Source organism: Mastomys coucha, unplaced genomic scaffold, assembly GCF_008632895.1.
Source record: "Mastomys coucha isolate ucsf_1 unplaced genomic scaffold, UCSF_Mcou_1 pScaffold16, whole genome shotgun sequence".
NCBI lineage: Eukaryota > Metazoa > Chordata > Mammalia > Rodentia > Muridae > Mastomys > Mastomys coucha.
In genome coordinates this window covers 98218829-98245179 of record NW_022196898.1, presented here as the reverse complement: position 1 = coordinate 98245179, position 26351 = coordinate 98218829, and the positions used below count along the sequence as shown (strand labels likewise).

General features: G+C 35.2%; 1 long non-coding RNA gene across 2 annotated transcripts in view; it reads left to right on the top strand.

Moving 5' to 3' along the window:
* Nucleotides 1–10821: 10821 nt before the first annotated feature.
* Nucleotides 10822–26351, top strand: part of LOC116094398 — a 25735-nt gene continuing 10205 nt past the window's right edge. Inside the window, exons 1-3 of one of the 2 annotated variants that reach the window (XR_004120085.1) lie at nucleotides 10822–11266; nucleotides 18257–18552; nucleotides 25439–25642. This is a non-coding gene — a long non-coding RNA (uncharacterized LOC116094398). Of the gene's footprint in view, nucleotides 11267–18256; nucleotides 18669–25438; nucleotides 25643–26351 lie in introns of those variants that run through there. The other variant, XR_004120084.1, reaches the window with a different exon arrangement.

Sequence of the window (26351 nt, the reverse complement as noted above, 5' to 3'; positions counted from 1 at the left end):
TGTTTAAATGCTCTCTCCAGTCTTCTCTTATTGATGAATTCAAACACACACATGCACATGCACACACATGTGTGTATTATAATATATGTATGTATGTATGTATGTGTATATATATATGTGTGTGTGTGTGTGACTTTAAATACTAATAATATGAAGGACTATATTCCCTTAATTTGATTTTGAAAATAAATATGGTCATATTGAAGATAGTATATTAATACCATAATCTTATTTTATCAGCTATTTATTCATAGCAAAGATTAAGTTTTCTTCATTGTAATTTTGGACATAGAACTTTTGAAAAATAGTTTATGTAATCTTGATACAAGGATCAAAATTCTACTTTGAATCTGCTCCCTGGGAATGAAATAGGGGAAGGAACTGGACAGAGTATGGCAAGTTGCCTTTGGAGTCCCACTGCTGTTAGGAGGGAAAATCACGGGAAATGCTGGCATCAAGCGCTACTGACTTGTATCTCAGGCTCTTGAGTACCATGGACATATTCCTAACTCCTTTGCATGTGGTTTCTAAGCATCTTCAACTGAATCATATATACCAAGAAGGAATTGGTGTCTTCTCTTTGGTTTACAAGTAACATCCTCATCCTTCATTCTAATAAAAATATGTGTCTTTATATCTGATTAATAAAGTTATATACTAGTACCTTTATTTTTTACAATTTAAAGTATACAGTGAATTATACCCATTTTGTAAATACATAAAACAAAGATTTTAGTAATGAATTTGTTCAGATATCAGAGGCCAGTGAGGATTTGATCATGTTTTCTCACCCAATTCTTTTATATTTTCAACATAACACTTCCCAAAATCTCAAGTTCTGTGCTATAACATGAACCTATTTATTACATTGCATATTTAAAAAACTTTTCACACATGAAATCCATTTTTACATCTTTTCTTTGCTACTTCTCAAATTATTAAATATATATGTGTATATATATGTGTGTGTGTATATATGTATTAAATGAACTAATGAAATGTCAGGATAGATATTTGTTGTAAACTCTTAAAACCATATATGTATACATACTTACACTACATATACATATATATTTATACATATAAATATATATTAGTACATATTATAAATATATTCATGTATTGCAATATGTAATACAAAATATATTATAAACACTCATGTATGCATATATTTAAATATGTATGATTATGTAAATGTATATTAGAAATATATTAAATATTAGTGTTGATATTAATGTATAACATAAATGTATATTTAATAGAAATAGTATTTAATATGAATATTAATGTTTAATAGTTTCATAAATATATACAAATAAGTATATATTTCAATGTATACATTTATATTTATAATGTTTACATACATACACACATATTTATTTATTTATTTATCTATTTAAAGAGATTCCAATGCATATATCATCCTACTGTAACTATAGTTCATTCAGTGTTGCTCCTATGCTTATGTGTTTAGGGATAGAGATTTGGAATTGTATGATCTGTCAATCTTGGTGTGTCCTCCTAGAGGAGACTCATTCTTTCTCACTCAGTAGCAAGCTATTGCCTGTAGTTGTTTCTCTAAACATGTGGCCTGGCGAGACTTCACCCATACTGCCATGGTCTAAAAGCAAATAAGAACTAGCTTACATCTTAGTCTGCTGAGAGAGAGCATCTTTTAAATATGATAGGGAACCTGCATCCATGAAAGTATAACAATATGGTCACGTAAAATGCATCTACATGGGCCTCTTTGTTTTTGATATCCTTCCTTGATTACTCCATTGCTCTATACAATGGTCAATTTTCTGTCTATAAAAACTCCCAGGAGGGCTGGAGAAATGGATCAGCAGTTAAGAGCACTGACTGCTCTTCCAAACATCCTGAGTTCAATTCCCAACACCACATGGTGGCTCACAAACATCTACAAGGAGACAATATGCCCTCTCCTGGTGTGACAGTGACAATGTACTCATATACATTAAATAAATAATATTAAAAAAAAAACAAAAACAAAACCAAAAACTCCCAGGATATCAGCTGCATCCAAAATGCTCTCCTACAAACTGCAAGGAAATACCTAATCTGATTTCTGCCTCCAAATGGACTATTCTTGCAACTTCCTCCCTCATTCCACCCTGTTTACAGTCTATATCTTGCCTTAAATTTTCCTTTGCACAGTTGAAATAGTTTGTTTTGAAATTATGTAGCAATGGCGGTTGGGAAACTGAGGGTAACAACCAGAAAGTCCAGATGCCAGGAAAGTAAGAGGCTACCAAGACCCCACAGGGATGACACTAGCTGAAATACCCCACGAAGGGGAGGGAGAACCTTTTGAGACCATATCCAGAGGTTAGCATGCCCCCCCCATGGGTTTAAGGATAGGACCATCCACCCATCTCCAATATTTTAACCCAGAATTGCTTCTTTCTAAAGGAGACAACAAGTAGAATAGAGACTGAAGAAAAGGCCATCCAGAGACTGCCCCACCTGGGAATCCATCCTACATGCAGACACCAAACCCAGACACGACTGCTGATGCCAAGAAGCGCTTGCTGACAGGAGCCTAATATACTGGTCTCCTGAGAGGCTTTTCCAAATCCTGACCAATACAAATGCAGATGCTCACAACCAACCATGGGTCTGAGCACAGGGACACCAATGGAGGAGCTAGGGGAAGGAATGAAGAAACTGAAGGGGCCTTATCTGACATCAATGGGAGGGGAGGCCCTTGGTCCTGTGAAGGTTTGATGCCCCAGTGTAGAGTAATGCTAGGGCAGGGCAGTGAGGCACACATGGGTGGGTGGGTGGGGTGTATCCTCATAGAAACAGGGTAAGAAGGATGGGAAAGGGGATTTGCAGGGGGGTACCTGGAAAGGGGATAATATTTGAAATGTAAATAAATAAAATATCTAATTAAAAAAGCAAGAAGTTATAACTATACCTTAAATTTCACAAGCCAGAAAAGTATATATTTAGTGTACAAACATATGCCAAATACAAATATGTATATTTTCACAATGAATAAAATGGATGTGTTTTCTCTCTCTGCTTCCTTTCCTTTTTTTTTTAAAATTAGATATGTCTTTATTTACATTTCAAATGATATCTCCTTTCTTGGTTTCCCTTCCGAAAACAAAAACAAAAACAAAAACAAAACAAAACAAACAAACAAAAAAAACAAAAGCCTGTTCCCTCCCCACTCCCCCTGCTTATCAACCCACCCTCTCCTGTTTTCTGGCACTAGCATTCACCTACGGTGGGGCAAAGAACCTTCATAGGACCAAGGGCCTCTCCTCCCATTGATGATCAACTAAGCCATCTTCTATTACATATTTAGCTGTAGATATGAGTCCCACCATGAGTACTCTTTGGTTGGTGGTTTAGTCCCTGGGAGTTCTGAGGGTACTAGTTAGTTCATATTGTTGTTCCTTCTATGGGGCTACAAACCCCTCAGGTCCTTGGATCCTTTCTCTAGCTCATTCTCTGGGGACCCTGTGCTCAGTCCAATGAATGGCTGTGAGCCTCTACTTCTGTATTAGTCGGACAATGTCAGAGCCTCTCAGGAGACAGCTATATCAGGCTCCTGTCAGCCAGCATTTGCTGGCATCCACAATAGTGTCTGGGTTTGGTGATTGTATATGGGAAGGATTCCCAGGTGGGGCAGTCTCGGAATTGTCCTTCCTTCAGTCTCTGCTCCATATGTTGTCTCGGTAGCTACTTCCATGGCTTTTTTGCTCCCCCTTCTAAGAAGGATCAAAGTATCGACACTTTGATCTTCCTTCATTTTGAGTTTCATGTGGTTTCTGGATTATATTTTGGGTATTCTGAGATTCTGGGTCAATATCCACTTATCAGTGAGTACATACCATGTGTGTTCTTTTGTGATAGGGTTACCACACTCAGGATAATATTGTTCAGATCCATCCATTTCCCTAAGAATTTCATAAATTCATTGTTTTTAATAGCTGAGTAGTACTCCATTGTGTAAAGGTACCATATTTTCTGCATCCATTCCTCTGTTGAGGGACTGGATCTGGGTTCTTTCCAGCAAGCAGACCTAACCTCCTTCCAGGCTCCTAACTGCTAGGAACAAGTTATAGAATGAACAAGCCAGTGTTCCTGAACCAGACTTTTTTTTCCCACAGCACACGATTTCAAGAAATTAGAATATCTTGTGTTGGGTCCTCAAGTCCTAGAAAAGTGTTTGCCGATATTAATGCTTCTGTTATCTAACACTTCCTGAATTTATTCCAGTACATTTTGGAGTGGTAAGATACTCTTTGATTCTTTGTATGTCAACAGCCCATTAGGTCACTGTCGTCATGAAAATGTCTCTTGAATTCTTTGCCTATGCTGATATTTGTAAACAAGCATCCTTGTGATATTTCCATCCTTCTTTTCCACTCTAAACCGGCATGCATTCAGATTTGTCTTCCAGGTTTCTGATGTTTTATAGAACTTAACAGTATCACCCTGGCTTACAGCCACTGATCTGCTGTCTTATTTTTCCCATTATTTTTGTTATTTTTTTTTTTGTTATTTGTTTTTGTTGTTGTTTTTGCTAACAACCCAGAAGTTTAAATTAACTTCTAGCCTTATTAATCTTATACAAATTTTTGCTTTTCCTGCCATTTATGTCAATAGTAAGTATTACAAATTACATCAGATCAAGGTAAAATTTAGGAAGGTATAGTAAAAATTTAGGATATTTTACATCTCATTTACATATACCATCCCTAGAAAAACAGTTCATTTACACTCCTAGTTTCTTCAGTTTTACTAATGTTATGTACTTCCTGTATGCACATTTGGAAGAAGTGTCTGAGTAATTGCTCCAAAGATTGCTTCCTTGTTCATTTTCCAGTCCTTAGCATACAAGTTTAGAATAATAGCGATGGTACCATAGCCATGGCTTTACTCTTTCACACTTTCCTTTTCTCTGGCTTATGTCTCCTTTGCATATTTTTTATTCTAGCAAGGTTTATATCTCCAATTACAGAAATCCAGTAGCATAAGTTAAGATGTTGCAGTGTGAAATGGTGTCTGCCTATTATCAGTAAGTGTCTTTAATCTTATCTCTGGTTGAAGAGAAGCGACATCCAGAGAAACAAGCAAGATGCCAAGTCACTTCATTGGCAAACTTGTTCTCTTCATCCAGTCTCTGCAGAGACATTGTTTCCTTGAAATAGTTTTTTTTTCCTTCAGTGATGTTTCTTCCTTCATCTTAATGGCACTGAGACTCCTAGCATGTTATTCACATTTGCTAGATCTTAATATACCTTGGATACAGAAACAAAGTCAGACAGCTCAATTCACAGCATTTACATAAACCTGGCACAAAGACAACTTCCCCAGTGTTACACTGGAGGATGAACTCTGCCTTGCTTGCAAAGAACTGCTGGAGGTAGAGTGAGTGGCTGGCAGAGCAAACCTTCTGGGTGTCTTTATGTTACCTGCAGAGGAGGCGTCTGGACCACTCTGTCTGGCTTCTGCATGCATTGTACAGATGCCTCTTCACATGCTTCTGGAGTCCTCAGGAGCATTTGAGATTCAGGGCTTGCCAAAGTCATGCTCAGCTGGGGCTATCTTATTTAATCTTGCCGAAAGCGGTGATTCTTTGGAAGTGTGAAAATACCTTAGCAAGCAACATCAACAGATGTATAGTAACTGAAACTCATTCTAAACACCTAAGGGGATTCATTCTCCTGACATACATTTAACTCCCATTATGATTAATGAAAGCAGTGCTTGATTTGCAACACACCCTGACTTTAGATGGCTAATGTCTACAGAGAGAAGAATCATCAGCAAAATTATAAACTCTTTTCATAGTTCAACTATTGTCAAAAATAATTTCTTATTTATATGTTAGATAGAGTGGCTTGATTTTATGTATCATCATATCAACCCATATTGGTAGAAACTCTGGTTTATTATCCTCCAATATTTTTTTTTTTTAAATTCAGCTTAATTAGGAATTTTCCACACAAGATTATTCACTGTCAAGTACTAATGACTTCAATAAAGGAAGAAAATTTTAGCTAAAACAAACAAAGGATTAGACTCTGCAACACAATTAATGGCTTGCCTAATTTGTCTTCCTTCCACATTAACTTTGTAATGAACTTTAGCAGGGATGCAGCTATCTAATGTCTTATAGGAATAGTATGCATTAATATTTAACATTTATTGATGTATAATGGACATGAGTTATCCAGGTAGCAGAAATCAGTTTGGATTACTTGTGGCCACTACAAACTATATATTGTCCTAAAAATTATATGTTTTTATGTAGTCACCTATATTTTTATTTTAAAATTTCTTTCTATTCCCTTTAATTCTCATGCTATGGTCTTTTTATGTCAACAAATACAATTAAAATTGATGTCTTAATGCACCAGGTTTACTTAATTTCCTTTAATTTTTAAAAAAATTCAATATTTAACTCTCTCTCTCTTACGTGTGTGTGTGTGTGTGTGTGTGTGTGTGTGTGTGTGTGTGTGTAATATTATATGTGCACATGAATGCAGTAGTGGCTAGCACTGGCCCCTAGATCTAGAATTTCATAGTTTGTAAGTTGCCCAGAATGGGTACTGACCTTTTGGAATAGCAGTACATTTTCTGAGCCATTGAAACTCTATTTCCAGCCTGCTTTAGTTTTAAGCACGTGGAAGTGTAACTAACAATATAATCCAGAGGAAATATTCTTAAATTTTCTTACTTTTTTTTAATATAACAATTTTTCCCTAAGTGTTAATGCTACAATCTTAACAACGTTCCACGATTTGAGAATTTGAATGAAGTGGGTAGGAATTGGCTGCTCTTTCTTATACTTGTTCAATTTATTATTCTAGGTTATTCTCTTGACTACTTCCAAGGTAACATGACAACCTCCTAACTTTTTGTTTATCATAGTCAGGTGATCATGATATCCACTCTCTAATATTTAAACTTAGAAAATGTGAAGCCAGGTTTCTTTACATAGCCAGTGCCATGATTTATGATAATATTAATAAATTTCAGACCTCCAATTTTTATGAGAGACATGAAATAATCATCAGGAATGGTATTGTGTGTTCCAAGTCCCCACATAGGACAGAAGGGAGCTTTCATACCATGGTCAATAGCCTTACTCGGTGAACTCGATGCTTATTTTAATTCTGCAGTAACATAATGGATAGAATCTTTCAGGTATTTACCACAAGTTTCCTATGAATACAGCCATCACTGATTCTATATCTGAAGCATATTTCTCTATTGCTAAGTACATAAACATATCTAGTAATTAATACTTTCTCCCTGATATCTTAGAGGTGTTAAAAACATTTGCTTTATGTAGTTTCCTTGCTCAATGATGATATTACCAAAATGAAACCTAAATTTTTTTTTTTGTTTTTCGAGACAGGGTTTCTCTGTGTAGCACTGGCTGTCCTGGAATTCACTCTGTAGACCAGGCTGGCCTCGAACTCAGAATCCACCTACCTCTCCCTCCCAAGTAAAGTGAGATGGTTTTGACACTTTCTTAAGTTGATTTTAACTGATAATCAACAAACTTTTATAACTGTTGTCATCTCACTAATATTTGAACTCTAATTGGTATTTTAAAGGAATATGTGATTTACTTAATTCATGTTTTCTATCTCTGACCAAGCACAAGTCAAGAATTAGAACTGAGTCAAGTTAGCATAGAAGTCAGTATAAGATGGATGGCTTAGAAATGAAATCTTTATTATCTATTTTGAGATGATTACAAATTTAGCTGACTTATACAGCTTAGTATTTTATAGATAAATTGTTACACTAGAATAAAATTTATTATGTATTACCAGAAATAAGGGCAATTACACATAAGGTTTCTAGATTTGTAATTTTATATGCTAAAGATGAAAGTCATACAACAATTAAAACTGAGCTCATTCTGTAGTGGTAGAAGCTTAGGTGCCTCCGATGGTGATGGAGGCTAACAGACTCTGAACTTACTCTATCTGGGTACGTCTATTTCTGCCTCCTTTAGTTGAGAGGATGTCTCTGCTGAATACAACCCAGTCTTGACTCCATCCCCCACACCACTGGCTCCTGCCCATCTTCTATGTGATCTTACCTCTGCACCTGCCACCTGTTTGTTTTCCTGTTCCCTAACTGGAAATTTCCTAGAAACAAGACATAATTGATTTTATTTTTAGACAAAGAATATGATCTTCTTTTATTTTCATGTCCTACCTTATCTACAAGAATGTGTGCTACAAGCACGGCCGTCTAAACCCATCATTTCTAAAGACATTATATTATTGGAACAATTTTTAAAAAATGATATTTGCAAGAACAGGTGCACTGAAAATTGTCATTTGTGCTGGGAGGACAGCCATGCGTGCAGATTCTCTTGCTGTCTGACTTATTGCAGAGCTTATATAAGAGATTTATCTAAAATAAGGGGAGAAAATATTGATATGTGGGCCTTTTTTTTTTTCATTTTAATTTGCTTTTTTGATGAAGTTAGAACACAGCGGGTTGGAAGATGAAAGCTAGATTCCAGGCAGTTGGTGAGTAAAATATTAGAATCAAGCATTTGTTAATTAATGTCTTTTAATTTAGCTGGAACATAAAGTATCAAAAAGCATTAACAGCATCATAATGCCTCAGACATGAGGCTGGCTGTGCTGCCCAGTTAGGAAGTGATCAGTTTGGAAATATTTGCATTTGGAAACAAATGATCCAGGAACCAATGGGAGGAGAAGTATTAATAGAGTACAGTTGTTGGAAAAATGGAAGGAATGTATCTTGGGGACAGTTAAAGGGATTCTACATCTGTAGAAAATGAAAGTTCCCATGTCTACAGAAAGAATTGATTCAGCCTGAATTTAACTGTGGATTGAGTCTAAATATTTACAGCGTTGAATGTGCCTTTCAGTGTTTTTCCAAAGTAAATTTTGGTGAATTTGTAAATGCTTCCTGATTCACAAACCTGAATTTTTTGACTGGACAAGTTAGTGGTTTTCCAGCAGACTATAGAAAAGATGGTTAGCAGAATTATAAATGGCTAATGTGAGTTCTCAGTCTAAATTGTCTTTTGTTTTGTAATAGGAAATCATGAGTGTATATAAAAAAAAATAGGGAGAGAGAAGCCAGAGGTCAATTGTCTGGAAACACGAAGGTTCTCATGAGAACAACTCAACCTAAGAAAATTAGGAATTCACTATGAACTGAGTAGGTGTGAAAGTCTACAGAATCAGGATACCATGTTCCCTTAACTTGTAGGTGTGCGAAAACAGAGGAATAGAGGTCCTCTTTAGTGGACTAATAAGTCAACCTTACTTAGAATCTTATTGTCATTTCCCTGAAAATAATAAACGTACAATCAAAGATATACTTTTTAGCTGGGCAGTGGTGGCTCACTCCTTTAATCCCAGCACTTGGGAGGCAGAGGCAGGTGGATTTCTGAGTCGAGGCCATCCTGGTCTACAGAGTGAGTTCCAGGACAGTCAGGGCTATACACAGAAACCCAGTCTCAAAAAACCAAAATAAATAAAATAAATAAATAAATAAATAAATAAATAAAAGATATGCTTTTTATTCTTTCTGAAATGTCAGATTCAAGTTAGCTGGAAATTCCTTAATAGAACCTGAACTGGAAGGGAAGAGAGGATAAGACGTGAGTCCTTGTGCAAAGATAATTTCATAGGTCATCCTTGTTCTGCCTTGCTTGTCAGTTTCTGGCAGAGAACTCCAAGGCAACTTGGGTTCCCTGTAGAAAAGCAGGCGAATTTGTGTCCCAAGCAAAGCCACAATAACACTTACGAGAGTTGTGCAAATAAAGTTTTTTTGGCACATTCAAAATATTTCCTTGGAATTGTCAGTTAAAAGTCACAAAAACATTAGAGAATTGAAAATCTAAGGCAAGACTGAGAGATGAGGATTCAAGTACAGCAGACCAAGGTTAGGTGAATGATGGAGCTGAGGACTTCCATCACATGACCTGCTTTTTGAGCAATGGCAGAATATATTTCAGTGGTAGTGGACTGAGACTGATCCAGCTAGAAAATCTGTAACTCTGAGACAGTGAAATGCTTCCAAAGAATTAGACATATTCAGATGCAAATATGATTTTCATTAAATTTATTGGGCGTTATGACTTATGGTCACACAATCATCTTAGCATCAAGGACGCAGTCTCCTATGAAGATAAACTGTTATCTGTTATTGCTGGAGAAATATGACTCCTCTACATATGAACCAACATGTGTGCATGTTACATTAAATTTCATGTATCCTTACTTAAGTAGCACATAGTAAACAAAAATGTGTCACTGGAGAAGCTGCTCAGTAATTACAAGTGAGCAGTGTTCTTTCAAGGGTATGGGGTTGAGTTGCCAGAATCCACACCAGAAGGCTCACAGCTACCCGCTATTCCAGCTCCAGGAAATCTAACTTTATCTTCTGGCCTCTATAGGTGTACACATACATGTGTGCCCCTTCTCACACATAAACAATAAAATAAATCACTTTAAAAAATACTTGTTCAGAGTTCTGAAAATGATCCTGTTCATTCACATTTTTCCTATAAAGATTTTAAGAAAATCTGACATACATAATCAATGTTTTAGTGAAAATCTCACTAAACTCATAAATGTCTCTGATTTTATTCTTCTATTTGTTTCTTCTTGCTGGTTTGGGGCTCTGAAGCATATTTGTATACTAGAGTACTACTCAGTGTAAAGATGGAATGAGATCATAGAAGGTTCTATGACCTCATGGGATTGTCTGAAGCTAAAAAAGCCTTTAATAAGCTGTTCCAGTTCTACTTAAACTGCAGTCACAGTTTCTACAGAGAGGGGATAGGAAGTGATGAAATTGTACACAGTGAGTTGGGGTTTCCTATAGAAGGAGGGCGGAACCTAGAGCCTCAGATGACAAGGAGAAAACTGGTGCCAAGTTACCAAGACTTTGCCTACAGCTTTTGTCCCAGCACACACTTGAGGAGTGACTGAGGGAATGGTTGATGGTGTTATGGACAAGAGTCTGAAACATCCAAGCTCTTTGGCTCCCTCTATCTCCTGGAGTACAGTGATTGTCCTATACTAGAACACTCTCTAATCCTACAGTGAATATGTCTGTTCCCTCTTCAAGAGCTAAGCCTTCTAAGATCCAGAAGCAAAAATCCAATATTCCTTACTCACAGCTCACAGGAGGAAAGACAAGCTAAAAAAAAACCCCAAAACAAATTGAAAGTGATGAGAATAGGACCACAAAAAGTTCAGGAGTCTAAGAAGTAAGAACCAACACTTTTAAACAACTTATGTGCTTTGACTTTGTATCTGTGTGTGTGTGTGTGTGTGTATGTGTGTGTGTGTGCGTGTGTGCGTATGTGTGCATGTGTGTGTATGTGTGTGTGCGTTTGTGTATGAAAAGTGAACATGTTTTCATAAAAGAGAAACTTTAACTTGTAAAAGAATAGGTTAGTCTATTATTGGTTCTTCAGTTTTAACTACAATGACAACTTACATGAAAAAACATCTCTTTTATTCAAATGAAGGTGTCTCCTTAACATAACCATAGTGAAATGTGGCTCACTTCACTGTAGTTTGGTCATGTTCTCATTGATACCAATAATTGGGACTTTTTTCTCTTACATTTGCATACAGTCACTCCTGGCTTGTCAGTTTATGGATACTGATAATCATGATAGCAAAAAAAAAAAAAAATGATTTCTGTATTTCACCTTTTAACTCAGCACACTGAAGGAAGAAACCCTAACTTTGCTCTTGCAGAAAAGCTGAGCTGTGAGGTGCACCTGTTGGGACCATTGTAAGTGCCTACTCATTTCTGATGAGACCCATGAGGCAGACTCCAGTACCTGCCCACATCCCCCACTTTCAACATTACTTCTCAAGTAAAACTGGGGACCATTGAGGGGTAGAAAATGGATATTGAAGAAAAAAGTAAAACTGCTCAACTTGTTTTATTCCCTATTTTATATTATTCTCAAAAAGTGTTTCTTCTGTGCATGGCTGGCCCTTCAACATGGAAAGGATCGCCATGACCATTCCTGTTTCTTTTGCTCTACAGATCTTAACTCATCTTCTCTCAATCTCATAAATCATTTTCTCAGCAAGGAGATTGTGGACAACATTTAGTCCTATAAAAGGATTGCATATCCCAGCTCTTAAGATCTAACATAAATATACATCCCTTCCATAATTATTATCTTTTTATCTTCTTGGTATCTTTTAAAATTATTTTTCCACTTACTTTGATATGATCTATAGAAGGTGCCTTTAAAATTGAAAGTTCTCTAAGCTTTTTTATGGCAACTAATATGTGTGTTTCTTTTGTTTTTCTTCCAGTTCTAACAAATATTAGTATTTTTTTCACAGTGTGGTTAACTTGTGTATCTACTTTTTTAATTGAAAAAAACATAATATTGCAGATTATTTTTTACTTTTTTTAAGAAAAATTTTCCACTTTCAGAAACCAATAATTATTGAAAGCATAAATTTCTGCAGTTGGGAAAATCATGACACATTTGATCACTGGCCCTAAGGTTGGCAGGGCAAAACACAAGTAGTGATGATGAGCTATTAATAGAGTTTGTGAATATTTATCACTGGGAGATCCAAGGTGGCCTGGCCACATGGAACCTGCTGTCCCTGTGCAATTCAGCAGCATATGGAGGGTTCACATTTGCATCTTAACCTAATCAAATATCAAATATTAATACAACCAGGAGGGGTTTGAATGTTTTCAGAGCACAGTGGCTCTTTAAATTATAAATATGAATAATGGACTTGGCTAAGCTTCAAAACTTAAATAAGATCATAGCATCAGATTTGGTGTGCTGTGTTGAAAGCTACATACCTGAGTCTGTCCTTAAAGTGATTAATTTCTTTTTAATCACAGTTTGAAAATGCTAAATAAAAGAAAAAGTCCTAGCCAACTATGCTTCAGCAAAACCATTGTCTAAATTCATTGAAAACTGGCATATCTACATGTATGTTGCAAGAACTTCAACGATTGTTCTATTTCATGTTATAATGTAGTTCAGGTAGATATAATCTTAAAATAAGAATATAAACTTTTATGAGAAAGTCATCATATCACAATACTTACTTCAGACATTGGGGCTGCTAAAAATAACATATATAGTACCTTAAAAGCAATCATAGGGTTACAATTTAATAGAATATTTAGATAATTTATAAATTTTGCATCAATGCAGGGCTCAATTTTTATTGTAGTGAACCATTGCTTGAAGAATATTGATCAATACATGACAGGGCATATAGTTCATTTATCATTCACTTCTATCCACAGAAGAGACAGCAAGAAGGCAGTGACACACAGTACAAAGCTTAGAAAAAGTGTCAGGATTAAAAATATACAGTGGAGTTTTAAATGGGTGGTTTTGAATTGGATGAGCAAAGTGATCAAATGGAGCATAACATGTTTACAGCAGATACCTGATAGAATTTCAAGAGATGTGAGTCAGTGGTTGGTTCTCAAGGAATGTCTTTTGTGTGATTGATATGTCAGAACATGCCCACTTAGAAAACCAACTTTTCTCTACCTTCTCTGGACCAGTGGGTCTCAAACTTCCTAATTCTTTGACACTGTAATATGGTTCCTCTTGTTGTATTGACCCTCAACCATAAAATTGTTTTATTGTTACTTCATGACTATATTTTTGCTTCTGTTAGTAATCATAATATAAATATCTTATATGTAGGACATCTGATATATGACCTCCAAAGGTGTCATGATCCACAGGTTAACTACAACTGCTGTTGTAGTCTGTGTTAAAAATTCCTTCTATTTTTAAAGTATCTCAGAATGACCAGCTTAATGTTTGACTGGAGTGTAGAGTATAGCCTACATTACAAGAGGCATTCCAAGACCTAAGAGTACAAATATAGTTGCTGCCTGGTTATTTCAACATTATTATATGTATTCAATAGCTATCTGTCAAAAATATGGAAAACAGAGTCAAAATAATTTTGATGCTAAATTAGTTTTAGTTAAAAATCCCCCAAACCATTCCAATCAATGTTTCCTTTTTCATGATAATTAACAAAGATTCTAGATTAAAAGTTTTCTAGGAAAAAAAAAGTTGTTTTCAAACTGCTTGTTTGATTTTGTGCTTGTGTTAAATTGGGTTTTTATGCAGTTCTTCAAAAAATGTTTCCAAAGCAGTGAGAAACACGCCATGTTGTTATCTATACCAAATTGACACTTACATAATTTCAATTCATAAATCTACCTGAAAAATATATGCATATGGATTCTGTTCAATCAGTATAAATTCTGTGACAGAATACAACTATTATTAAAATATTTCACTGGATGTGAATAATTTTTATTTTTGAAATCAGAAACTCAGCGTATTAAATAGACAACAAGGATGAAATCTTCCCTTCACAAATCCTATTACATTCTGCTCTTATGTTGAAGAATGTGTTAGCAATGTTATAATTTTTGTACAAAGATTATATACAACGCACTACTTTCTTTAAATTTGTATATATTTAAAAATCACAATGTCAAGTTCAAAAGGAATTTGTACCATAGCAGCTTTTCTCCATCCAAGTACAAATTTTTTTCCATTGAAATTTGAATAGAAATGCCTATTTATTTGAATGCTATGTATAATATATGTATGTGCTTGTTCATAAATGTATATAATATGATACCATATGAAGTGTGTGATGTATATGTGCATTCCTTAATATTTTTTATATTTGGCTATAGAAAAGCTTAAGGAAAATGTTCAGTTTCTTTGCTAGATAGAGTTTAAAATGAACCTGATTCACTGTAGATAAAGCATTGGTATTTGACAAAATATAATATTTGAAATTATACACAGTATGATATAATATTAAGTGACTATATTAATATATAAAGGACTATTACTGGTCACATTTATTCCATATACTGTCACGATATGCAAGACTTTGATTTTTTACTTCTTTCTCAATTTCATTATAATTAAAATATGAAATTTAGCTTATTGAATGTTGGGTTGGCTTAATATGAACAACACTTCTAAAACCTAGTATTCACTCTCTTTACGATGTAAGGGACATGGAGTCTTCAACAGGTCCTTCAGAGTTGATGCTAAAGATTTTTTCCATGACTTTCACGTAAAAGGCAAATCAAACTTATCCTGACAAAACCTAAGAAGTAATCAGTACTGCTGCGTGCTTGGCACGTTGCAGATGGGTCGAACCTCCGGTTTTAAGCATGGATAAGGCAACAAGGAATTAGAGAGATGCTCATAGTGGAGCAATCAATTTATCAAAGAAAAGAGACTGTGGTCACAGCATGTTGCTACTTCATTTACTACACAAGCTGTTTCTTAAAGGCATATTTAGGATGGCACTTTTGCTTGGTGCTCTAAATTCTAAAATGTGAATGCAAATTCCAAATTTGCAATGTGCTGCACAAAAAGGAATCACATTAGCACTACTTCACAACATCTGTTCTTCCTGAGAGCATCTCTATGGACAAACCCTCTGGACTTACTTTTATATACAAACACAGGCTGTGGATAATAATCTCTCTAAAAATAAACAAAACCTCTCTCTTTGGCACTTGGACTCCACCCATGCTTCTTAAATAATTTTATGTATATAAATCACTATGAATATTTTTAACAAGCATACACTTACCTATTTAGGAGAGAATAACTGAACATCTGAACATATTCATTATTTTCTTATATATAGTTTAATGAAAGTGATGGCATTATTGACATCCTACTATTTTAGAATTCTGAGAGTTAAAGCAAAGCTAATTTTAAAAGTCTAGCAAGGCATAATATTTGTGTCTAGGTTCTTGACTTACTATGATTTGTTGTTTTTAAAAGTATGGTAGTGTAAAATGGTTTCATTATATATTTTAAGCTTTTCTTGTGATGCCAACATACGGTAAGGTGCCTGCTTGTAATTCTAGACAACGTTACCCGCTCCATGATCAGGGGTGTAAATATGATTATTCTATACTATGCTGTGCTGTAAACATTTTGTACACAGATATTCAATAAATTATCAAAAATAGTCAAGCTTTCACTGTAAAAGAATGTTGAATGATGTCGCCAAGTAGTTGTTTGATCTGATGCTTCCACACATGCTCAAGTCAGGCTACACAGAGCTCTCGGAGAGTTGTTGTTGTTTGTTTTATTCCCTCAAGTTACAATTATTCTTTTTTTTCCTTTCTTTCTTTCTTTTTTTTTTTCCAGACAAAGTTTCTCTGTATAGCCCTGGCTTTCCTGGAATTCACTCTGTAGACCAGGCTACCCTTGAACTCAGAAATCTGTCTGCCTCTGCCTCCCAAGTGCTGGGATTAAAGGCTTGCACCATGCTCCAGGGTGATTCAACTTGTAATAGTACTGCATGTAGGGAAAGTTTTTTTGTTAAATAAAATAAAATAAGTTTTTGCAGAATAAAGGATCTGACTAGATCTAAATATGCCCAAAATCTCTATATGGAAGAATAGGAGCTGATTCAACTCCCCAAGGTTTTTTTTTTTTCTGTTTAATTGCTTTAAAATTATTTTAACATTTTATACACTATATTTTGATTATATTACTTCCTCATAGACTTTGCTATGTCTCCACATTTGCAAACAATTTTTCCCTTAATATAAACAAAATCTAAGATGGAAAAACAAATACACAGACAACAATTAATCAATCAAACAAAATAGATATCAAAACAGACAAACCAAAGAGTGAAAGAAGGAAACCAGCAAAACAAAACACACCAAAATGAAACAAAAATCACATGAGAAAACAAAATATGCAACTAGTTTTACTTATATTATGTATTCCTGCACATGGGGCCTGATTTGGACTGTCAAAGCTATACCAGTGACACTTCACTGGTAAAACCTGATTCTCTCTTTCCCAGCAAGGATCACCTGTAGATAGTTTTTTGTCTTGGAATTAGGTTTTGTGCACAGGTTCCCTCCTTTGTTCTGGAATTTTGTCTGGTTTCATCTTGTGCAGGTCTTTTGCGCACTGTCTCAGTTTCTGTCAGTTCGTATGTGTATTATTCCTGTTGTGTTTGGAAGACACTTTTGTCCTTGGAGTCTTCTAACACATCTTGTTCCTAAAGTCTTTCCACCTCCTCTTCCACATAGACCCCAGACCCTTGAGAGCAGGGTTTGAATAAAGACATTGCATTTAGAACCATGTGTTCCAAAATCACTCACCCTCACACACTGCCCAGTTGTGGATATCATTGCTAATTACAATCTACTGAATGAAACAACTTATCTGATGAAGATTCCTTAGTGCTCTGCTCTATGGGTATAGAAGAATACCATTAGAAATAATTTTCAATTCTGTTTTGAGTTTATATATAATCTCATTTCTCACTTACTTTTCTTCTATCCAAAACCTATCCTATGTTGCTCTCTTTGTTCATTTTGAAAGTTATAGCCTTTTTTGTTCATTACTATTACATCATTATATGTATATTCATAAATATGTAAATATAATTTTTCAATCTGTTTAATGTCATTTTACATCATTTTATTACTACCTTCCTTTAGCAGAACAATAACATTAATTTTCCCCTAGGAGTAAGACTTCTTTACTTCTGGAGCACTTTATAAGTGTCATACATGAATTCTGTTTCACATGTTCGTTAACATCCATGACCATTATCACAACAGTACATCTCATATCAATTCTTATTGATGATGAATAAATAGTATAGGAGAGTTGTTCATTCATCAATTAATAAAGCTTGAATTCTTTTTATTAATGTTTTAAAATGCTAATTTGTAATCACAGACAATAACTAATGTAATCTAAGAACTCATAGTCTGTGTAATTTGGACATTTGAAGAATTATTTCTGGTAATGAAAACTCTAAAATATATATACATATTCCTTAATCTATTATGAACTTATATTAATAAAAAGAAAAGTTAAAATTTCAGTAACTACCAAATGAGAAGTAATTCCACAGTGTTCATTTACACCAACCAGAATGAGATGTGGATAATTTACATCTTTTTAAGTGAACATCTTCTGTTGGTGTGGATACAGCCTAGATCTCTGCTATGTGTACACTACGCTTTAGTAGAACTTGCTTATAAATAACTGTATCAGCTGAATCACCTTGGATCTAATCTAAAAGAGACTAAATTAAAACTAGTAAGAAAGAAAGTATAAGGTTCTCAGGTACCTGAGACAAAGTACTTGGCAGTTCTCAGGATTAATTTATCCATCTCATTTACATGTGAAACACTCTGGAAGATGTCCTCACTTCATGGAATGCATGAGTTCTGGAAGACGTCCTCACTTTATGGAATGCGTGAGTTCTGGAAGACATCCTCGCTTCATGGAATGCGTGAGTTCTGGAAGATGTCTTCACTTCATGGAATGCGTGGGGTTTCAAGTCAAGTTTTCACTCAACATTCTGATGACTTAGGAGACTTGCTTTCTGTTTCATTTTGTTTTCTGAATCATCTTCAAAATGGCTTCTTCTTCACTGTATTCTACATGATGAAAACAAGAGCTAAAGAGAAAGAAAAGCTCCCCTGACTACCAAGGTCCAACAACTGTCTTTGTTCTCAGTTATTTTAAAACATATCTTGAAATTTAAAATAATATTCAGTTACCTGTTCCTTTATATACATGAATTTATCATTGATGTTGTAAAGAAGTATATATGTGTGTATTTATTCTATGTGTTTATGTATTTATGCATATATCTGCATCTGTACATGTATTGAAATTATGTTTTTGTTTTATAACCATTACATATAAGCATTTACATATCTGTTTATGCATATGAGTTTAGATTAATACACACATTTTATAGATAGATAGATAGATAGATAGATAGACAGACAGAGAGATAGATAGAGTCTTGACAGAGTTTTATCTTGACTGAACTTATCAAATCAATGATATTCCTATTTGATATATTATGATTCTATAGCAGACCTGAATTAGTATGAATGGACCTGCTTTGAAGACTTGGAAAGGACAGAGACACTATCCTAAAGTGTGTATTCATAACCTCCTCAGGGAAGCCACAGGCTCCCATGCTACAATGAAAAGTCAGAAATTATGTGTGTGAGCCGAGTTTGTCATATCCTCTCTTGTCCTCCATGATACCTGAATTTACTTGATGGTTTTCAAACCAATGAAGCTTTATCTTAGTCTTTCATTAGTCTCAGTGTAGTATTTTCTCTTCCAAGAATGATGTTCCTACACCTTTATTCTTTTGAGGTGCTCTATGCTCTTCCATTTTTCTTAACATTCTCTTGTCTTCAACAAGTTATTTCTTCTCACACATTTCAGTTATTCTCTCTCTCTCTCTCTCTCTCTCTCACACACACACACACACACACACACACACATACACACGCATGTGTGTGCGCACACACATACATGTGGTCACACTCTCTTTCCTTCCCTTCCTCCCTCCTAATAACATTAGATGTTTTATTACCTCATTTAACAATTCTACCAAAATAGTATCTAATAACTAGCAGGTGATCATCCTGAAATGGCCTGCTTCGGATTATTTTATAACTTTGACAGGTGAACCATTATTAAGCAAGGTTATAAGGGAATACTTTTAGGAATGATTCCTGCTATTAACATGCTTTTTTCTGTTATTATACATATATAATAATCACTAAGTAATAGCACACTCCTTTGGATCTGATCTCTGCAGATCTATGAAGTTGTATTCTCTTATAGTGATGCTATATAGATAAATAGATGACTTAAGACTTTATGATGATCCTATAAGAATTCCTAAAATTATGTCAGTAATTATTAAGCTCATTTATAGTGAGACTGCTATTAGGTCCTCTTCTGATAGTCAAAACTGCAATGAGAATTCTGCCAGTCTCCCAGTTAATTGCTCTTAGATAGTAACCAGACTTTCTCCTACTCAGAACAGAATGTGGTATCTGTCTAGAAAACCATCCATATCATCTAGATTTTCCAGTTTTGTTGAGTACAGGCTTTTGCAGTAGGATCTGATGATTTTTTTGAATTTCCTCCATTCCTGTTAAGTCTCCCTTTTCTTTAGTTGGTTTGGCTAGGGGTTTATCTATCTTGTTGATTCTCTCAAAGAACAAGCTTTTGGTTTTGTTGCTTCTTTGTATAGTTCTCTTTGTCTCTATTTGGTCAATTTCTGCCTGGGTTTGACTATTTCCTGCCTTCTACTCCTCTTGGGTGTGTTTGCTTCCTTCTGTTCTAGAGATCTCAAGTGTGCTGGTAAGTTGCTAGTGTAGGATCTCTCCAGTTACTTTACCAGGGCACTTAGTGCTATGAATTTTCCACTTAGCACTGCTTTCCTGTGTCTCATAAGTTTGGGTATGTTGTGTTATCATTTTCATTGAATTTGAGAAAGTCTTTAATTTCTTTCTTTATTCCTTCCCTGGCCAAGTTTTCACTGAGAAGAGAGTTGTTCAGTTTCCATGTGTACATGGGCTTTCTGTTGTTTTTGTTATTGAAGACCAATCTTAGGCCATGGTGATATCATAGGATGCATGGAATTATTTCAATCTTATATCAGTTGAGGCTTATTTTGTGTCCAATTATTTGGTCAATTTTGGAGAAGGAACCATGAGGTACTTTCATTTATGGTGAAATGTTCTGTAGATACAGGTTAAAACCATTTGTTTCATAACTTCTATCAGTTTCACTGTGTCTCTGTTTAGTCTCTGTTTCAATGACCTGTCCATTAGTGAGAGTGGGATGTTGAAGTCTCCCACTATTATTGTGTGGGGTTCAATGTGTGCTTGGAGCTTTAGTAAAATTTCTTTTATGAATGTGAGTACTCTTGCATTTGTGGCATAGATGTTCAGAATTGAGACTTTCTCTTGGTGGATTTTTCCTTTGATGAATATATGAAGGGTCCTTCCTTATCTCGATTGATAAACTTTTGGTTGAAAGTCTCTCCAGTTACTCCAGCTTGTTTCTTGGGACAATTTGCTTCAAAGACCTTTTTCCAGCCTTTTACTCTGAGTTAGTGGCTGTCTTTGATATTGAGGTATGTTTCTTGCATCTGCAAAATGCTGGATCCTGTTTACATTCCAGTCTGTTAGTTTATAGGTGAGCTGAGTCCATTCATATTGAGATATTAAAGACAGATGATTGTTCCTCCCTGTTATGTTTATTTTGTAGGTGACATAATGTGTTTCAGTTTCTCTCCTTTGGCTTTATTGTAAGAAGATTGAAAGAATGGAAACAAGCAACCTCGAGAGGTAGAAAGGGACCCTCTAGAATGTACCTCTTACCTGGGAGGTGAGAGACTCTCAGGACTCAAAGGGAAGGGCCTTAGATGAAATGCCCTACAATTGGGAGAGGCAACTTGTAGAGCCCACCTCCAGCAGAAAGACAGGGATGGCATCAAGTGAGGGAAGGGGTTGTCATCCCACAGTTAAAAACTCAGACCCATAATTGTTCTTGTCTGAAAGAACTGCAGGGATAAAAATAGAGAAGAGCCCAAAGAAAACAAGGTTCAGGGACAGGCCCAAAGCAGGATTCAGGTCAAAGGGAGGCCCCCAAGGCCTGACACTATTACTGAGGCTATAGAGTGATCACAAAAAGGGACCTATCATGACTGCTCTACAAAAGACCCAACAAGCAGCTGGAAAAGTCAGATGAAGCCCCAACCAATGGACAGAAGCTGCTGACCCCTGTGGTTGAATTTGGGAAGGATGAAAGAAGCTGAGGAGGAAGCCAATCCTGTAGGAAGACCAGCAGTCTCAACTAAGTTGGACTGCCAAGATCTCTCAGACACTGAACCACCAACCAGATAGGATACACCAGCTGATATGAGGCCCACAACACACATACAATAGAGGGCTGGTGGGTCTGGGTTCAGTCAGAGAAGATGCACTTAACCCTCAAGAGCCTGAAGGCCTCCGGGAGTTTAGAGCTCTGTTTGGGTGGGGGATGGGGTGTGTGTGGAGATATCTTCATGGAGACAGGGGAGCAGGGAGGAGGTATGAAATGTAGAAAAGCCAGAGGATAGACAGGGAAGGGGATATAATCTGGATTGTAAAAAAAAAATTAAATTAAATGCAAAAAAATGCTTTATATAAAGGAAAACAAAACAAAAAAACCAACAAAACAATCTTTACAAGCTAATGGTATTATGTATACAAACTAAAGCATAGCTTTAAAATTAAGGCATTGGGAGAAAGAACAAACAGAAGAAAATAATAAAGATAATGCCTCAATAAAATCATTATTAATTTTTCAATACAAAGCTCATTGGATAGCCTGTAAATAAAAAAAGAAAAATGTAGAAAGTAAGCGCAGGCCTTATCTCACTCAGGTCTAAGATGCTACGTGAGTTTAGAAGTGTAATCAGCACCCTTCCCAGTGTGTAGAGCAGGAGACTGAAAATCAGACCCTCTTCCTGACTAATGCATGCAGGGCCTTAGAAAGCTGTGGTCTCACACTTATTCTTCTGCCATTTCTTAAGTCTGGTCAGTAATGCTTGCTGATGCTATCATATTCATCGAAGCATAAATGTTTATGTCAGATAACTAAAGTGGTATAAACTGGTATTTCTTGGAATTTATTCCAATTATTATTTACAGGTTTTGTAACTGAATGCTATATTGCTTATTTGATCTGACCATATATCATAAATTCTTAGTTTTTCATATCTTCAATTAAACAGAGGTTGATATATTCTTTTCAGGATTCTGGCTTTAAGCTCTGGAAAGAAAAAATATTCCATTCTCATAACTTATAATATGACAACAAATATTTAAAAAATAAATAACATATACCTTATGTCCAACCAAAACTATTGTTTTCTTAGAAAATTATGAGGAGCAGAGAGTTTAGGACAATTTACTGCGTATGATTCATGAATAAATTCAGTCTTCAATGTAGAAAGTGCCTTTCTTGCCCCATTATTAGATGAAATAAACCCAAGGACAAAGAAAATCAAGAGGTAATCCTTTTGGCAATCTTGTCATGCAATTTCTGCAAAACATTCCCTGCAGTGCAGGATTGTTCAAAGCTTCACATGCTGAGACCCACTTGCTGTGAAAAGAAAAAAAAAAAAAAAGAACACAACTGGCTGCCTCTTGCTGAGAGAGTCTAGGAAGGAAAGAAAGTAGCTATGGCTGCATGACCCCTGACCCCAGACTGGGCAGGCCATAGGGCAGGCTCTTAGGGATCTGTTGCATTGCTTGTTCATCTTCTATCCTGATTGGCAAAATGGATCTGCATGGAACAGGAGTATTCCAGCTAACATTGGCTGGACTTTGGTTGTTCTGGTTTTGCTATATTCACACTTTCGTTTTCTCCATTTCTGTGCTTCTTAATCTTAATAGTATTTCATGGCAAAAACATGTCAGATTGTAAAAGAAAAACAATGTACAATTCCTGACTTTATGATTGTCAAACACCAATGATTTTACAAGAAATCCTTATGCTGACAAAATTTTCAAACATACTTAAAGTGAGTCAAAATTTCCCACATTCTGGGATGTGACCCTGACTGTTGGAGCAGGGACACAAGTTTGTCATTTAATGGAGCAAAGGTGTAGATTGACATGAAAGGAGACATGGAAGAGGATGTAGCCATAAAAACAAAGTTTACATTGGTAAGTGTGAGGGTGAAGTGCTTGGTAAACTGTGTTAGGTATTTTAATTAGGATTTTTGTTTATCAATAAGTATGAAAGGCAGAAACTCTAAATGCTTACAGTGAATATATTTTTCTTATTCTGTGCTTAACTCTATATGTTCCCCTGAGACAATAGGGAGGGAGTCTTGGGTCTTTCAGACAAATACAATTACATAATACTACTATATGATATTTATTGATTTATTTGATTTCAATATTCAAAATATTTACTTTTAAAATGCCATTTGAACAAATAGAAGACATAGGAATTCTAAAGCATTCAAATGATTTTTTGGTTGAAATTATTGACACAGATTCAGGCTGCCGTTCAGTTTCCTAAAGGAATGCTTTATTTGGTTGAAAAATGACTAATATCTTGATCATTTCGATTCCTTAGGCTCAAAGCATTAAGATTAAACTATAAATACAGCAAACACATGTTGATGTGTGAATTCTGCCTGACATATGCTATACTATGTGTATATACTGATTTTTAAGAAATGCTATTTTTTTTTTAAATAAGAGATTTTATGGAACCTTATTTATATCCAAACTTCCAGAATTTTAGGATGACATCAATATTTGACTGTATCTTCTACAGCAAAGTGAAGTGAAAAACATAAGCAATTATAAAGTAACCCCTTTCTAAACACATTGCTTCTTTCAGACTTTTTTAATACTCTTTATTTTTTAATAAATAATTTCAACATAATGTTATATATATATAGAATATTTATATATGGCACATAGGAAATATCCATATAGTCATTTGTCCCCAAGTTTTCCCCTGACATTAACGTCTTTTATAACCATTTTTCAAAAACCAGGAAACTATCATGTTTCTATTACTAATCTATTACTAATTTCTAACTGTCAGTTTTTCCCATGAATGTTGATTATCTGTAACATAATTTCATGTAGGAAGCCATATTGCATTTGGTCCTGAAGCCTTCCTCACTTTCTTTGGTTCTATTCTGATTCCTCTGTCTTTCACTGTTTTTAAATAATCATGACAGCTAAGATAAAATCAAAAATGATGTATAATATCACTGTTTTCTATTGGGACTCAATGAACAGACAGACAGAATGGTTGGTTTCGAGGAAAATAATTATCAAGTAAGATGGCTTCTTATTCCAGCTCCTAGAAAATGAAAAGCTTAGACGAGAGAACATACCCTGTGAGGCTGACCCACTGAAGTAAATGTCTGCCAATTTTCCCATACCAGGAGAATAAAGCAATGCTCTTTCTCCATTTCCTTTCCTCTCAGGAAGAGACTTAGTACTCCAGCCCCATACTAAGGAGAGACTCAACATTCCCCACCATCTAGAGGGAGAATTGTCACTAATTTTTTTCTATTAGAAAGACTTTGTCCTATGTTATGTTGTAAAGCATGATGAAACAATATTCTCACATGTGATTTAAATTTCATTTCATGATTCTAAAAATTTTAACACCTACATCCACAATGCTTTACTTAGGGACCTGATGTGTTTACTTTAGAATAGTATAAACTGTTTCTGTTGTTTATAGAACTAGTGTTCACACACTGATCATGGGAATAAAGAATAACCAGACACACCATTTCATTTCTACAGTAGAGAAGTCATTGGAGGAAGAAACTGTATAATTCTTGTTAGATAAAGAACATGATCAGTTTTCACACCAACAGATAAGACTGATTTTAAAACCTTCTACATTCTATTAAAGATATGCATCCACTTACTAAAACGGAGATGTGATGTCTAAAAATAATATTTTCAACTGTAACTAAATGCAAATCTATTTCTTCCTTCCTTCCTTCCTTTCTTTTGCATGCAGACTGGAGGTTTAATGAATCACACTTGCAACTACATCCCATAGGCAGTGAACATATTTTCTGAAAGCCTCAGCTTCAAGGGATTTGGGTTGATGCTTTGGAAGGATAAATAGCCTGCTCATGGTGACCTCAGTGAGCATCAGGGGACATTGAGAGACAACAGTCTTGGCATAAATGCTGTCCTCTATCCATTAAATGCATTATAAGTGAGTAACAGAATTTTTAAATCAATACAGATTTTTATGGGAAACCAATACAGAGATAGTCAAATAAAGGGTAATGTGTTCCAAGACAGGAGAATCCAAAGGGAGATGGTTGTCTCTATTGTACAGAATACATGTTGGAAATATCATGACTGTATTATCCTACAAGTAGAAAAATATATCTAAGCTTAGTTGTATAGCATATTTTTTTAATATTACATAGCTGATTTATACCCCAGGAAAATTATCATAATGAGATAATTGTTTAATGAATATTTTCAGTAGAGAAAATAACTAGTAAATATTATAGTTATTACATAAAAATTAAGAATATATACTAAAGAAAATTAACCATGTAATAATAATTTGCATGCAATAATACTGATACCATCAATTTAAAAGACCATCATTAAATGAAATGTTTGGTATTAAGATATTTCAAGTTTGCTTTTCCTCCTTCAGTGAATTGTGTATCGATGAGGCTGACATTCTCAACAAGGAATCCTTCCAAGTTCATTAACATTTGCTTTCCCCCAGTTCAATGTGTCAGGGCAATGGAGCTCTTTGGTTTCTTTGTCAATGACAGGAACTGGCATGCTGGCAGTACAACAAGAGCATCAGCCTCTGCATGTGTATCTCATCCGACTGTCTCTCCTTACCAACCCAGAGCATCAGCCTCTGCATGTGCATCTCATCCAACTGTCTCTCCTTA